Source organism: Lycorma delicatula, chromosome 3 (genome assembly GCF_047948215.1).
Source record: "Lycorma delicatula isolate Av1 chromosome 3, ASM4794821v1, whole genome shotgun sequence".
Taxonomy (NCBI): Eukaryota; Metazoa; Arthropoda; class Insecta; order Hemiptera; family Fulgoridae; genus Lycorma; species Lycorma delicatula.
Genome location: NC_134457.1, coordinates 121345019 through 121362455, shown reverse-complemented (window position 1 = coordinate 121362455; position 17437 = coordinate 121345019). Strand labels below are relative to the sequence as shown.

Below are 17437 nucleotides of genomic sequence, written 5' to 3'. Positions count from 1 at the left end.
GGACCTCAGGTTTATGAACTTGTCCTAAATGCAACATAATCTCATCAATATTTGTGCAATAAACCAAATTATTTTCATCAATAACGTACTGAGAAACTTCTTTTTGTTGGCTTCGAAAGCCCAAATTTTTTGTATTTTTTGAAGTGAATCCAACCATGCAGACTTGATGCTAACAGTTCAGCTTGATTTTTGATTAATTTAAATCCCTAACCAAGTCATTTAATTCACCTTGTGATATAAGATCTGGCTTATTGGATAATTCACAATCAAAATCATTGTCTTATTCAGTATGATTCTTCATCATACATACTTTTGAAACATACTTTCAAAGGTGGCTCAGGAACTGGAATAATTTCACTGTGAGATACAGGCCTGATTGCAGACTGTAATGAGGATATTTTACAGTATGTTTAGATTTTTTAGAAATTCCAGACACACTTGTTAAACAAAAGTAACAACCGGTTACATTATCCTATAGTTCACGCCAAGCCATTGCCATTTGGTGTAAACCAAATGGCAATTTGGTTTACACCAAATGGCAAAGCCTTCCGTGTACCTTTCAGCCACCCTCTTAAATGTACAGAACAATTAGTGCATACATATGAGGAGCCCACGTCTTATCCTGATCACCAATTTTACATTGAAAGTACAAATGATATTCTTTTTTAATTAAAGGTGTAATGTATTTTCTATTTGATTTTACGGTGAACTCACCAAATACATAAAAAAAGGTATCCACATCATTTACACAATTTCGAGGCATTATGACAAGACATTGTTAATAAGACAGCAATATGAATGATCAAAATTAATTCATTCCTAAATCCAATGCTTAATATACAAAACAAGATAGCTGTGTTTTCAGTTACATGTTTTGACATGCAGAGACATGATTAATCTTGTCCATGAAGGCTCACTCTTCAGTACTTAATATGATGTCATAATATGTGACTATGATATGATTTAATTCTTTGTCTAGTACTGTTTATTTATAGCTTAAAAATAATGTAAACAAAATTAAACAATAAAAAATGAGATAACTAAATACAATATAGGAGCTTAAAACTCTAACTATACGTTGAAAATGAAAAAATCCTTTAATTAAAATTTTAACATTTTTCAAAAATGGTGAATGATAGAAAGATTCTGAGTTCACATTTGTTATCAGCATCAAAAAAACAGATTAAAAACATGTATCGCATGTTAGGAAACAAAAGGTATGTTGTTTATCAGTTTTATTAATAAATCAATATATTTAAACTAAAATCAAAGTTAAAAAAAATAAATGTATATGAAGTCGGATTCGAACCGATGTGCCTTCCCCTTCTAAGATCCAAATACTTCATTAATTAAAATTTTATTTGAGAATAACTCTGGAACGAATCAAAATAAGTACCACTTATGATACATAGTTGAAAAGCTCTCAACAAGAGCTTATTACCGCAGTCAAAAAAAAGTTCAAAATCAAAATGTTTCAAAATTGAAACTCCGCTTTATTTAGAAGTCTGACTGTATACACATTTTTAGCCCAGTTGATTGCAATCAAAAGGGAAGGTGCACAACTAGATGTTACAAGTCTTAAATCCAAAATCTCAACATTCTACGGCTAAGATTTTTTGAGTTTTGCGAGATATATACGTACGCACAGACGTCACGCCGAAATAGTCAGAATGGATTCAGGGATGGTCAATATGGATATTTCCGTTGAAATCTGAAAACCGAGATTTTTCGCGATTATCATATTTCCTTTCCTTCGTGCTTCGTTGTTAAAGAAAGACAAGAAATAAACATTACATTTCAAGAAAAAACTATATTTCTTTCCATGGTTTATAATAAATTTTAAAAAATGACCCTGATTTTCAAGATATCTCGAAAGAATTTACTGAAACGAGGAATATATAATTTCTAAAAAACTGAAATTTTTAATTTTATTTTGTAACAAATAATGTACAGTTAATTTTATAATCAGAACTAAAATAACAAATTGTTCATTTCCTAGACTTAAGGAATAAATTAAAATTAATACTCGCTAAATTAATTATTATGCAAGACAAATAGTCTCTGTAGCCATATCAATAAAACCGGATGGAACGGTAAAAAGAAAAATATAGGTACGATAGTTGTAAAAGAAAATAGAAATCTTATACGAACCATTGTACGCTTTTATAATCATAAGATGGTGTCTGATATATCTTAAACGTTAAAACCCAGAAAACAGTAAGTAGCACTCTAATAACATGTACATAATTCATAAGGGTTCTATCTCACAAGAACAACGCACCTGAGAGCGAGAAAAGTAATGTGGCACATAAATTCTACACCAGAGTAACGAAGAAAACACGAATAAAAAAGGGATGGATAATTAAAATAATACGATGAATATTTATTAAAAAAAAAAAAAAACAGATTAAAATTTATTTCGATAAAAATTTATGTAAAACGTTTTTTTTATTACGAAAAATCGAGAATAAATTTATGTTTTTCTTTTTTATCACAATTTATCGGCAAGTCCACGACAAAAATTTTTAAAAAAATTTTATTTTTTTTACCAAAATAAACATTAACATTTATTTTCCTAGTATTACTGACTGAATGTAATTCTAGCGCACATTTTTTTGGCTTTTCAGTAATAATCCTACACGATGGTTGCAGATTTAAGTTAAGCGTATAGTTTATCTACTGCTGACGATATTTTTGTACGTGCGATATATTATTTTTACAGACTTTCCTCGAATGGAAACTGTTACAATGCAGTTTCCCAACAAAAATAGATAAATTAATTTTTTACACAAGTATATCCCAGTCTTTCTTACACCTACGATGCATGCAAAGTATTTGAGGTATTAATTTTGCGAGAGTCCCAGAAACAGAATAAAATGATAAAAACGGTATTCACCCACATAAATAAGCCACTATGCGTTCATTCAGTATTCTTTCGAAGCAGTTATAATAAATCCACATCGAGGATTTATTGTCTGTCATATTCAAACAATGCATCCTACCAGAAAAATTCCTAATAAAATGTTTCATTCGCTACTTGTAATCGATTACATCCGACAACCTCTTAAGGGTACTTCAGAGAATAATTTTATCCTTAACGTACTTACAGTATCTTATATAGGAGAACAAAAAAATTAGTTTGTCAATTTTATCTGACAAACAACATTCTCCCATTCATTGCCTTAAAAATATGAACTTATTTAAATCACTACTCGTAAAAAAAGTTTTACTACTCAGATGCTTCAAATTTACAAACTACTCGTATGGATTTTCATCTATGGACCTAATGCAAAAAACCACATTTATTTACGTTTTATGAATCGTGGATCCCATTGCTTGACTTAAATTCTACATTTATGGTACCGTAATACCATAACTAATTAAACATGGTACATAATTTCCATCCTTGGAAAGAAAACAATAAAAATCCCTTCTAAAATAATTTACTATGTTTAAAAATTAATTGTTCTTAACTTCCTAGTAATTAAATTAAAACACTGTGGTTAATCAAAAAAATATAAAAATATTTATCCTGAAACGACATTAAAAAAAAATTTTTTAATAATAAAAACTTTTATCTTTCTATCAAACAAATCAAATTAGTTTATATAGAACTTACATATAATGAAAGAATTATCTACCTACTTTTAATTAGATGCAAATAAACCACCAATAATCACCAGTCTTGATAGCATTATTATCCGTATTTTCAAACTAAACACAATTATACTCACACACGCGCGAGTTCGGTTGCAGGAAATACAAACAGAAATCGAGACGATCTCAAAACCAGTTCTACGTCGGCGGCAGCCATTATTTTGGGGTGAGGCGGATAGTGTACAAATCTGTAAAAAGTACAAGGGCTTCACGGGATGTTCTAGATTCTTACGAGGATTATAAAATCATACCTATAAGCCTGTTATTTATTTATTTCCTTCTTAACGACGTAAACGTTTTGAATATTATAAGATACATTATTTATTTAGGAAAAATAAAATCTTTTGCTCATATACTATTAATATCAATATATCAAAATTAAAATTAAAAATAAAAATATTCAATTTTTACTCAATGTATAATTAAGGAATCCTCCACTGTCTAAAACGCCTTTTGAAAAACATTCTTCAACCATTTTCAAATATTTGCTTATATTATGCTCAACGCTTAATATTTCAGATAACCAAAAAATAAATCCGAGGCACAACAGGTCTATTCCTCTAACAGATTTGCAATTTGTAAGTTTATATAATTCGGATGAAGCCGTGTAGAGTAGACTTGTCTATTCACATTCATCAGAATTTGTTGCTTGTCTACATCAATATTAAATTCAGTTAATAAGTTTAAATACATTTAAAGCTTTATATTTAATATATAAGTAATATACTCTAAGTTTTATTGAAGTTTTGCAGGAAACTTATCTAAAATATTCTGAAACTTGATTCTGAAGAAAGGTAATACTGTGAACAGTAAGACCTCACTCACTTTGTACCGAATTAAACAAATTAAGTTCTACAAGTCATGCATTAATAAAGTGACAATTAAAATGAAGTGCCAAAACGAAATTGTAATCTAATTTCAGTCTAACCAATTGTAGGAATAGTCAGTGTCATAAATTACATACATATTTTTTCCTTATTTACAAATAAGGTATCCGAGGGGAAAACATAAAAATAAGTTAATATATTTAATAGTATATCGAGAAATGTACGGTATAATGCTATACAATAATAAGAGAACATTTTCACATCAAAGACAAACGTTAAACTTAACAAGTGACGTATTCCAACATAAAGCGTCTGAGAGAGACTGGAAATAGTGAACATCTTGAGTGGAGGGGAAAACACGTGTTAGTGACTTGATAGAAACTACCCCTCCATCACTCATGTGTAAGAAAAATAGCAGCAATCGTTTTTTATAAAAAATGAAAAAGGAAGAAAAAATGTTACACTTTCGTCGTTCCGTCACAAACACATGAAATTTCAAAAAGTCAAGTTAAACAGGGTATCGCTTCACTAAGTCATTTATCCATAACTATGTCAATATAACAATTTTTCTAAAGATACATACTTTATCTGACATATTGTAGATTCTAACATGTAAGTAATTCTAACATATAAACTGTTGCTTATAATAATTTTCTTGAAAGCAGATTTCAAGAATTTAAATAACTTCATTTTACGTTTTTACGAGAAAACCATGCTGACGAAAGTCTAAGATTGCTATTTATTTTACTATCTTTTTTTTTTGAAAGGATAAAAAAAAATTTTTTTTTTAATTTGTTACCTGAAATCGTACTTAAAACTTGTCTTCACTAAACAAGGGTGAAAATTTTTGTTTATGCAATGACGATGGAATTTTTTCATAAATAGTATTTGAAGAGAGAAATTTTCTGTTTGAATATATAAAAGATTTGCAGCGGTATTTAGTATCTGAGAGGTGGAATACAAACGTTATCTAATATTTCAAAGTTTAAATTTTTTCTGTTTAATTTTTTATGCCTGATATGTACAATTAATTAATTAAAATATATACTTAATGTAATTAATTATAATTCTACTATAAAAGGAAATGATTTATTTTAAGAATATACAAAAATCACGTCTATCTTACTCAAATTTTTTGTCATGAAATACATCAATGATTATTGAAAATACATTTCTTATTAATTGTTAATTTTTAATAGTTTGAATAAATTGCTATAAAAAATTCCGCAGATAAAAAACTGATCACCAAATTCCCTACAGAAAACTGTGCCGAAAATTTTAGCTGTATACAACTGAAATTAAGTGCACCTTCTTTTCATATTAACAAAGTTACAAAATTATTTTATTCGTTAATCAACAACCAGTAAATAACCATCCAAATATTCCTTAAGTAGTAATAAAATATTATACAAAACCATCATAAGAACAGTTAACCCCCGTAGATAACTTAAGCTGCAGAAAACGCTAATGTAAGGAATTGGCTAGTGCCATTTGGCTACAATTAAAACTACTTGCTAGTGGTCATAAACAAATATGCCAATAAGTTTATCGGCCATTAATATTTTTTAATACTTCATGTGAATTTATTACCACGCAATTATTTTATTAAAAATCTTAATCTAGACCAAATTTCACAGCCGACTTCATTAATAAATACAGTAAACTGCAAAAAGTGAAGTAAACAGCAAACAGCAAAAAAAAAGAAGTCGTAACGATGTCATTACGCAATACAGTAAAGCATTTACAGTGTATAATCAAATACAAAGTCTCCAAAAAAGAAATTCAACAATTTTTGCTTCGATTTATTCGATGAAACTAGAATGTTTATTTTATCGCTTCAATACAATCACTCTTACGCACCATAAAAATGATCTTTTCTTCGCGTTCGCTATATCTTTAAAGATCATAATAACAGCTTCCATTAAACTTTTACACATTTGTTCAAAATTTTGAAACTTTCACTATTCTTTATATGGCTACAGGAAAAATCCAATAGGGTGAGATCTGGACATCACGGTAAGGAAATAAAATAGGCCGTCTTCTACCGTCTAGGAAATTTTTTCTTTCTCCACATTTCTAACCTCCAAACTTTCTTTTTCTGTTCAGCCTCCGGAACCACCTTAAGGTATTACTTCAGAGGATGATATGTATGAATGTAAATAAAGTGTATTCTTGTACAGTCTAAGGTCGACCATTCCTGAGATGTGTGTTTAATTGAAATCGAACCATCAAAGAACACCGGTGTCCACGATATAGTATTAAAATATGTATGAAAGTAGATATTTTTATACGGATTTTTATTATTGTACAGATATTTACTTTTATACGGACTCCTTTACTAGGATTTGAACCTCAGAACTCTCAAATTCGAAATCAGCTGATTTGCGATGACGAGAACCTCCAAACTGAAGTGTACTGAAACTACACTACACTTTCTATACTTTTTTCCTGTCTTAGACTCCGGAAATTACTCGTTCAAGTATTACTTCAGAGGATGAGTATGGGTGTAAATGAAGTGTAGTCTTGTACAGTCTCAGTTCGAACATTCCTGAGATGTGTGGTTAATTGATACCCAACCACCAAAGAACACAGGTATCCACGATCTAGTATTCAAATTCGTATAAAAGTAACTGCCTTTACTAGGATTGAACGCTGGAACTCTCGACTTCCAAATCAGCTGATTTGGGAAGACACGTTCACTACTAGATCAACCCGGTGGGTTACACTTGCTACACTGATGCTACTACCTAACTGTATTCATTAATTTGCGGGAAACGAAACAACTGAAGAATACCTAGCATTAAGTAGTCGACGGCCTTAATGATTCTTCTGCAAAGAATAACGATCCTGTAACGTTTCTGTAACTGAGACTACGCTAAACTAGAACGCAAAGCTCAGCGATTTCATCGATCTCATTTATTATCTCAAACTTCTAAATTCCGCATTTATGCTGATTTAGTGATTCACGTAACCACAGATATAAATAATGCCATACGACACATTTAAAGATATACAACACGTCCCAAGACATTTTCACTATTCTTTCGCGTTATACTTACATAGCACAAATTATAAAACTCGGAATTTTTACAACGATCATCGGATTAAATTACGTATCTCGGTTGGAGTTAGGATGAGCGTAATTGTAATATCTTCGATATAACAAATAAAGTGGATTGAGGAATATTCAGCTTCAAACTACGACGGGAGTGATGTTCTCAGCCTAGTAACGCAAGACAATGTAATAAAAGCGAGACATATCACTTGAGGGTTAACTTTTCCAGGAGTTAACTCTCTCTTCCTGTTTATTTTTCATGTCACCCGTTTATTTCATCTTTTGGAACCTCTTTATCAATACTTAGCAATCGTGTAGCTAAGTCTGCCTAAACTTAGCTGAACAATAACAACAGACTTAAATTCCACGAACCATAAGAAACATTGCATATTGCTTTCCATAGACGTCATGTTGACATCAAGTAGCAAACACAGGTAATGCTCATTATTGCCAACAAAAACTTAATAATTTCCTTTCACTACAACAAAAATTACCTTCCGATATTCACAGTTTTAGTTATTAGATTGTTAAATCTTGAAATTCTGTTTCGGAAACCTTGCACATTAAAAAATAAAAAAATAATAAATTAGATAAAGCCACTAACGGTGTCGATCATGAAAAGGAAAAACATAATCGCATTTAATTGTGATAAATGAAAGTGATAAGATTACAATTTTTCCATTAGGGAAAAACACACTATGAAGTGCTATATAATAATAACCTAATGTGAACCACTTAAATTTATGGTGTTTATAGGCAGTAACAAAACATTTACACACAGTCATAACAGCAGATTTAATGTACTTCATTAGAAAATGTAAAAACATCTGGAACAAATAACACTATTAATAAAACTCCTTAATAGTAATATTAAACTGTTATTAATAAAAAATTGCATTCATAATGACTAACAAAGGATCTAACAATCAAAGGAGGAGGTTGGACAACTTTTAATATTGAAAAGATGGCCTAATTACTTACTATCCTATAAAGATTTTAAAACATCAAGGTAAAGATTCAAATATTCACAGAAATAATGAAAACCAATAAAATGTATAATTTATTTGTAAACTACAAAAACATATTTTGAATTAACACTAGACAAGATAACTTAATACAGTATTCATACAACAATATTCAAATTTCTATCTGGCGTAATACAAATACATTATACAACTAAGTAATAAGTATGAAACATGATAATAATTCATCTTCCTCAATGGTACACAGTGGCAATACCACCTTAATGCTTTCAAAGGCTAGACTTCAACATCAGATTTGTTCAAGTTTAACACAATAAAACAATACAAAAAAGGAAAATATAAGTATTCCCAAAATATAAAGTTCTTAAAACATGAGGATAATGACAACGTTCAATAATTATACTATAAATAAATTGTAACATTACAAATTTATGCACACTTATAACAAAAAATCAAATCTTTATTTGAACTTCTTTTTTATCTCTTAATTAATTGTTCATGTTTTCTAGAATTAAGTGAGAATTTGGCATAAAAATCACTCAAATCAGTAATAAATCAAACTGATAATTTGAACTGTAACATTACATGGTACAAACTACATTGGATGCAAACGGAACATAATTTAATTTACATGAACGATCACATCCTTTTACTGGCCACACTAAATTTTACTATTGTTCATAAAGAAACTGGTGTATTACACAAAACATGGCCACCTGTACAATTCCTCATTTTGACCTAACAATTAGGAAAACAACTAATTATGGTTTTATTGGCTTCATTTAATATTTGAGCCAATAAATAAAATAATATTTACTATGGATTAATATCAAAAGATGATTCATCCTTGATATTATATTAAATGTTATATCAATAGAGCACACTACCTGCTGTTAATATAAAACAAAGGTCTAAAATCCCCAAATACAGATTCATGAATCCACAAAGGTCTTACTGTTGTAAGAAAATTATACTTTGTATGACATTACAACTACAATTATAACTTGATCTAACTGCACATTACTGAAAATATATCTGCTGTTAATTATATATAAAATATTAGTAAAAATCATGTAATTATGCAGCAGCTGTTTTTATGACAAGACAGTGAATTATACAAGAATAACTCATACTGTAACTCAACTGCTGCCATTAACCAGACCATACTTCTACAGTTACAACACTGGAAATCCGGCTCATTTTTCACAGAAGAACTCAGATGGGGCACAATAATTTCACCAAAATCAGAGTTATTCTTAAACTAAGATTTAATTTTACAAGCAAAAAAAACCACTAAATGCAACAAATATAAATCAGAAAAATAATCAGGTAAAACAGCTTTCTGAGCACGCAAAGTTACAGTATTGACAGTGATACAAATACATATATAAACACACACACACACATACACAGAGAGAGAGAGAGAGAGAGAGATTATTTTAAGAGTAAATAACTTAACAGATAATTACAGCTTAAATAAAAAGTGAAGTATAACAAAGAAATTCATTCTTTTGATGCCAATAAAAGGTTTCATACTTTTACCCTGCTCATCAAAACCAAATACCCAAAATTAAACATTAAAAAATTGGCGATTATGAAAATATTAATAAAAACAATAGTACAAAAAAACCATACCAAGCACAATAGTAAATTAAGATAATAATAATAAATTAGTGATAAACTATTTGAAAATTCATATAGATAAAAAATATATATTTTACTTAATTTACTTATTTTAGAATAGTATATAAAAATTGTTAGCATTATAATATAAATAAATACAAAATAATGGGTTCTCATATGAACATGAAAGAATTAAAAAACCACTACTATTTTAAAAACTTTATAAATTTTGCTACTTCAGCCATCTTACCAAATTATGATCAGCAATGCTGTCACATACTTTGAATTTGCAATCCAATGCCACTTTTAAAAGAATTTCACACTCCTACATTGGAAAAGATGGGGAATTGATGAAATGCCATGAAATTGTAGCAAAACTTGGTATACTGTGTGTGCAAAATAGTAAAGGATAATTTATTGATAGCGACTATTTAATACTAATAATTTTAATAGTAAAATTCATTCTTGTTATGACGTGCAAATCAAAAACAGCTGACCATTCATATTCTCTCCATATTTTTAACTGGTATTTCACATAGACATACAATCAGAATTGAGCATGTGATCAAGTATAGACACTAACTGGTAAGTACAAATTTTCTGTCAGCTATACCTATACACCTATAAACTTGATGCATGTATTCAGTTTGCGCTTGAATTATATACCGATAATGAAAGCAATACACACAGCCAACAGTGAGGAATAGAGCTCGGTTAAAAATATAAAAATTTGATAAAGTAAATCAGACATGTTGACTTCTGATTGATGCGCTTAATGGAACTAACTGATTTAGATTTGTCAGACTGTATTATAAAATCTACATTTGCCTCAAAAAAATTATAAAAATTTCAACCTGATTTGGAATTGAGTTCAAAAGCCAACTTAAAATGGTAATGCATTGAAAATGAATAAGGTCATCTGAGGCAATGTGAATTAATGTCTGGTTAAAATAACCACAGCAGCTGTAAATCCTTAATCGTGAAAATAATTGGAAATAATATTTGAAACTAAGTAACAGATAGTATTAAAATTATTTACAATAAAAAATGAATAAAAATAAACTCTTTATTCAAGAATAATTTTCTTTGTCTGTTTAAGCAGAACTGTTTTGAATATATATTTAATTTTGTTTACTTCAAATAATATGCATGAATTTTTCTTAAAATGTTTTAAAACTTCTGTTTCAATTTATAAAATATATAATAATATACAAAATGAAAATATAATTCCACAAATGCACAACTGTTGAATAGTTTTTATCTTTTTTGAATGTAACAGCAAGTTTTATTCAAACTTTTTTTTAAATTTTTCATTAGAATTCGGAGCTACAAAAGAATGTCTGAAAAATATATGTATACCACCAAAATACAATTCTAAAAAGGGTGTGGCAGAACACCTTATGAAAATATGTCCTCAAGATTTTCTACTGTATCATAGACAAAGTCAAATTTTAATTTTATAAACTTTATAAATTTATTTTTACTATCAGGCTGAAAATGTGGAAGTGTTCCCCCCATAAGATAAAAGGTGTTTTCACCTATTATCCAGAAATATATTTTGATAGTTCAAAAAAAACTTTTTGTACAAATGTAGAAAAGTATATATAGAGGATAAAAATTGTAACTAATAAAATATACACACAGCATATTTTGATTGTTAAATTAATTGTCTTGTAACAAATTATAAGTTACACTAAAGTGATTTTTATAACATTGATCTAACAATATGGGAACTAAATTATAATTAAAAATAAAGAGTAAAAATCATCTAAGAACCAAAAGGTGTCTCTAATGGTTACTTCAGCTGCTAATATTACTCTTCTATGGCTATCAATTTATTAATGTTAACAATCAATAAAATAAGAGTAAATACTATGAATATTTATGCAAGACATGTAAATGACTACATTATAATTACTTCTGTGTACTTCAAAATCCAAAAGCTGGGATAAAGAGCCCTGTACTCATCAAAATTAAGTTTAGTTTTTTTAAATAACTGATTACTTGTAAATCAATATAATATATTTTTACTCTGTTACCTTTTTAAATGAAGAAAAAGGGTAACATTTTTCCCAACAACAAACAAAAACTGTTGTTGCACATCAACAATTTTGGAACTCTGTTGAGTTCTATATTTACAATAATTTAGGAAACTCCACAAATACTGTACTTCCTTTGCCTTTTAAAAGAAAAAAGTTGTAGATAGAGAATTTAAATATTTCTATTTAATATTTTTGTTAAAATTTACATAAAATAACTTGGAACTAATTAAAGAAGTTAAATAAATCAATTATATACACTTAAAATTCCAAGTCTGATTTCTTGTTTGCACACAATCTTTTTAAATTAGCCAAAGTTTCATCTATACATAAACCAAACTACTGTAGGAAAGAAAATTTTAAAAGAAATCAATAATTACTCTAAAACAGTGAACAACATAAATCTTAATTAAGTGAAAATACATATAAAAGTGAGTAAATGAATTATTAGAGGTATATGATTTGCTATTAATATTAATTCTCTCAAATTAATATTAATATTAATTCCTGTTTTATATATACATATATATATAACAGGAATCCTTAATCATATATGTTTGATTTGTTAGAATCAATTTTTCAAAGGAAATTTGTTCCTATTAATACTAGAAAGAGAACTTTTTAATATTTACAGAATAAACTTTTCTTTTTTTTTTAAATCATACAAAACAAAAAATTAAAATAACTTTACAAAAAGCATAAACTAAGATGCCCTCTTTAAGAATGATGAAAATACTACGCAAAAATATATGAAATACTGCACAAGGGTACAATATATCCAATAAATGGAAATAGTTATTTAATAATGCTATAACTTGAAGACATAAATTTAGAAGCATTAAAATATGCAGTCTGCAAATGGCTTGCAAAACTAAAACAAAAGACAAATCAACTGATAGCTACACAAAATACGTAATTTCAAAGTTATCACTCTTATCAATACTTAAAGTAACAGTAAAAATTGTTTTTACATAAACTTTTAGTTTTAATCTTTAAAAAATTATCACTTTGATATGTTTATTATTATTATTTAATTATTCAAAATTGAATTTATAAATTTCATAACTACTCTTTTTTCAAAGGTGAGGAAGTTTACTTTTATTTTACATACATTCTCTTTAAAAATGTAATCTTTTTTAAATTGATCTGGAGATGTTCATTCAGGCTGAGCTTGATTTTACATATTTATAACTATAAAGTACAATAAAATATAAACTGATTCATGCATAAGTTACAAGGATTTGCTTCACAACAAAATAGGAAAAGGAATATATATAAATAGAATTAACATCAAAGGATTATTGGATGTTAACACACATACATTAGTTTACAGATGATTTAAACCAAAGCAGTAGTCAATATCAAAATAAAATTGTAACACACTAAGTACATGAAAATATATGTACAAACATTTTTAAATTTTACTAAGTTAATATTATTAACTTTTAAATGCTGAATGGTAAAAATTATACCTCACCAACACAAGAAAACCACCTAAAGTTTACATAAATAAAAAGAGTACATAACAGCTGTTTTAACACCACAAAAAGAATCTTAATCATTTATCAAAGAATGTAAAAAATGATAATTGTGATAAAACTACCAAAAAAGTCTACATAAAAAAAGATATAAGACAGCTGTTTTTACACCACTGAAAGAATCTTAATCATTTATCAAAGAACATGAAAAATGATAATTATGATAAAAAGTATTTACATAAAATAAAATTTAGGCAACATATAACTTTAATTAGTTAGAAATTAAACTCAAATACTGCAGTATTTCATAGGCTAAATTAAATAACTATACTAAATAAAATACTGGAAAATAAATATCCTACATTATATTTCTTATTACAAAAATAAATGGTAGGGATTTTATGAAGATAAAAAACTGTACTGCATGAATATACTTTTATTTATCTACCAGGCAATATTAAAACTGTTTTAATTCCATAAATATTCCCATTTACTAACATATAAAATTAAACAACGATAACCAATAAATGAATAAAATTAATGGTAATTAAATCACATATATAAGTGCACACCTATTAGTAGTGCAATACTAATAATTATTAATATTCTACCTTATATTAATCAATAACAAGCAGCTTAATTATGTAAACAATCCAAAAAATAAAAATATATTTCTAACTAAAAATTATGGATATTAAGGTTAGGTTTAACTAAAAAGCTTCAAACTACCACACATACATAACATGTCTTCTAAGTTAAACGTGTAACTATTATTTGTATAGTACAACACAAATGCCTAATAAGAAAAAAAAAACAATTTGTATAATTTGATAAAGAATGACAGTTAAAAAATCAATTACTTCGCTAAGTGATTAAAAAGGAATTAACCCACTCAAAATATAAGGAAAGCGACCTCAAAATATAAGAATTAACAAAAATTATATTTAAACTTGTATCATTAATATTACACAGAAATATGATTCGAGAAGTATGAATCAATTAGAAAAATCACTTAATAAAAGTAAAATTTGTCAATCGGTGTACAGAAAAAATATGTTTCCATAATATATCACGTTATAAGTGAACTACCTTACAAAAAAGTTGAAAAATAAAAGAATAAGTTAAATACTGTAATTAACCAAAGACTTCTTACCTTTATAGACGAAATCCTGATATTCAAGTCGATAAAATAACATAAAGGTCCAACCCAGTCAGTCAGGCATGGCCCAGGAATGTTTTTTCATCGATCCAAGTTTTGAGCGCGTTAGACACATTTCATGAACTTATCTTCTTTTATTGTACAACCATAATATCGATCAGTCGTAAAATCGGACTATTCAATTAAGTAAATGATATCAAATTAGAGTAATTCGGAAATTCATTAACAAAACTCGGTAATTATATTCAAATTAACACTTTTTCACATCAACACAATCACTACATAAGTCAACCGACCAGCTGCTGCTTCTGAACTCCGAAAGCGTAAGTGGATACAATGGCCTCCTACAGATAGCACCACTAGAAAGCGCTTTTTGACTTTTCTTGGTACGTTTTACCACCATAAAAGTCCTGTAGTTTTACAAAAAAAAAAAATAAATAATATAACATTAATGATATATTTTTAATTTTTATGATCATGAAAATAGACATAATTACCCATTTTTAGTGTTATTGTATCAAATATTTTTCTGAGATTTATTTACCTAGTGTAAAGAATATTACAGTATATACTTGCACTCGTTAAAACGAAATAAAATACATGTTAACGCCAGATGACAACTAAAAATGAAAATTTTAATGTAGTAGATGGTACTTTTAATTCTATAAATAAATAAGAAAGGTACCGGTTAACCTATAAATTCTACATGAATATGCTCCTACTTTCTCTACGTAATTCCGTAAACGAAAGATAACCTGCTAAGGCGGAAATTTTTTAATTCATTGTGCAATATACTTACGACATTGTTATACTTTTATTTCATTATTTATATAATAAAAACCCCTTTTCTATAAAATATATATATATATACAATATTTTTGCCATTAGTAAATTTACTGGTTTGATGATATTCTCTTTTTATGCTAATATTTTACCCTCAACATATTTATTTGTTTGTTCTCAATTCCCAACTATTTATTTTTTTAATTAATTCATAAGCTTGAAGCTTGTGCACGGGAGTGGGAATATGAAATGGAAATGTTGTGGCATATACAAAATGCCAAAACTGACAGGATTCGAACCCTGCATCGTCTAGATGAAACCAGATGCTACCGCTCTATCAAAGTCATTTATATATTCCCATTTATCTGCAGTTTTTATTTTCTACATGTTGCTCTATCATCAAATTTACAAAATTAAATGTCTTATTATTTGATTCACTGACCTTGTTATCTTTTTACAACACTACCGTAAATTCTCTCTCCTCACCTATTTCTATTAAGACCTCTTCATTTCAAATTCAAATTTACTTAATTTTCAACATCCACCTGTAATACCACATTTCACTGGACTCTATTCTTTTCCTTTACATTGTTTCTATTTGTCTAATTTCACTATCACATATTGCTACACTTCAGCACAAATTTTGTTTTTTGGCTTGATGTAATTTACTACAGAAACTCAAAGTTTATACACAGGAATATGAAATGTAATTTTTGCAGCATATGAAAAATCCCATGCCTGACCGGGGTTGGAACCTTGAACCTCCAAATTAAAGGTCGAGATGCTACCACTCACACCACAGAGGCTGGCATTATTATTATTTCAAAGAATTAATTTTTTGCCCTTAGATCTATGTTAGCAGACTTCTCTGTATGAAAGTCCTGCTTGTTTAAAAGCCTGATTTTTATGTACGCTTTACATTGTTGATCTTTTATAATTTTACCACCAACATAACAAAATTCTTGCTCTTCTGGCACTCCTTGTTCCTATATCCTATTATTTAATTCCACATTATCAACCTTCCTGCTCCATTATCTTTGTTTATCTCTTATTTAATTTCAAATTAATTTCTTTTCTAAACAATTCCATATCATTCAGTGTTTATTTTAACTTATTTTTCATTTCTGGCAAAACAGCAATTTCAAATAAAGTTAACATCTTTATCTAACACCTTTTATTTTTTTTCTTGGATTGTTATGTCACTCTTAAAGTTTTCCTTCAATCCTCTAATGCATCTTTTACTTGCAAGTTAAAAAGCAACAGGCACAGACTAAATACTTTCTGAATCAGACCTTCCATTTTTCATCTTCTATTGTTGATCTGTTTGTAGGAAAGGATGAGCATAATTAATATAAGTAACAAAATGAAATAGATTAACTTAATTATATATAAGGATACTTATTGATGAAGTAAAGGTGAGGTCTGTGGCTGGAGGTTTGTGTATATAAAAACATAATCTAATTTAATAACTTTTAGAACATTTGGATGTGTTAAAATGATTTAAGACAAGTAAATATGTACATTTTAAATAAATAAATTTAAAAAACCAAATCTCATTCCGTACTAGTTAATTTGATTTTGTTTTTATTTTACTTATTATATAATTGTTTCTTTTTTACTTTTAGAATAAGATTTTATAGTTTTACACACATTTCAAATAGGTAGTGCCATAATATGCACACTATGGGAAACTTGATTAATGTAGTGATTGCTCCTCGCTGTTCAAAGAGATAACAAAATATCAAACAAAATATGTATTTAATTTTTTATTAGTTTTGGGATTTTGCAGGAGCCAATATAGATGAGAGACTTAGATGTTCCACCAATCTAGTC

At 28.0% G+C, this 17437-nt stretch overlaps 1 protein-coding gene across 6 annotated transcripts in view; it reads right to left on the bottom strand.

Moving 5' to 3' along the window:
- The window catches only part of LOC142321950 (uncharacterized), a 520381-nt gene extending 505252 nt beyond the window's left edge, over positions 1-15129 (bottom strand). For all 6 annotated transcript variants that reach the window (XM_075360498.1, XM_075360499.1, XM_075360497.1 and 3 more), the window contains exon 1: positions 14816-15129. The gene's annotated coding sequence lies outside the window, so the exon portion shown is untranslated. The remainder of the gene's footprint in view (positions 1-14815) is intronic.
- Between the last annotated feature and the right edge of the window lie 2308 nt (positions 15130-17437).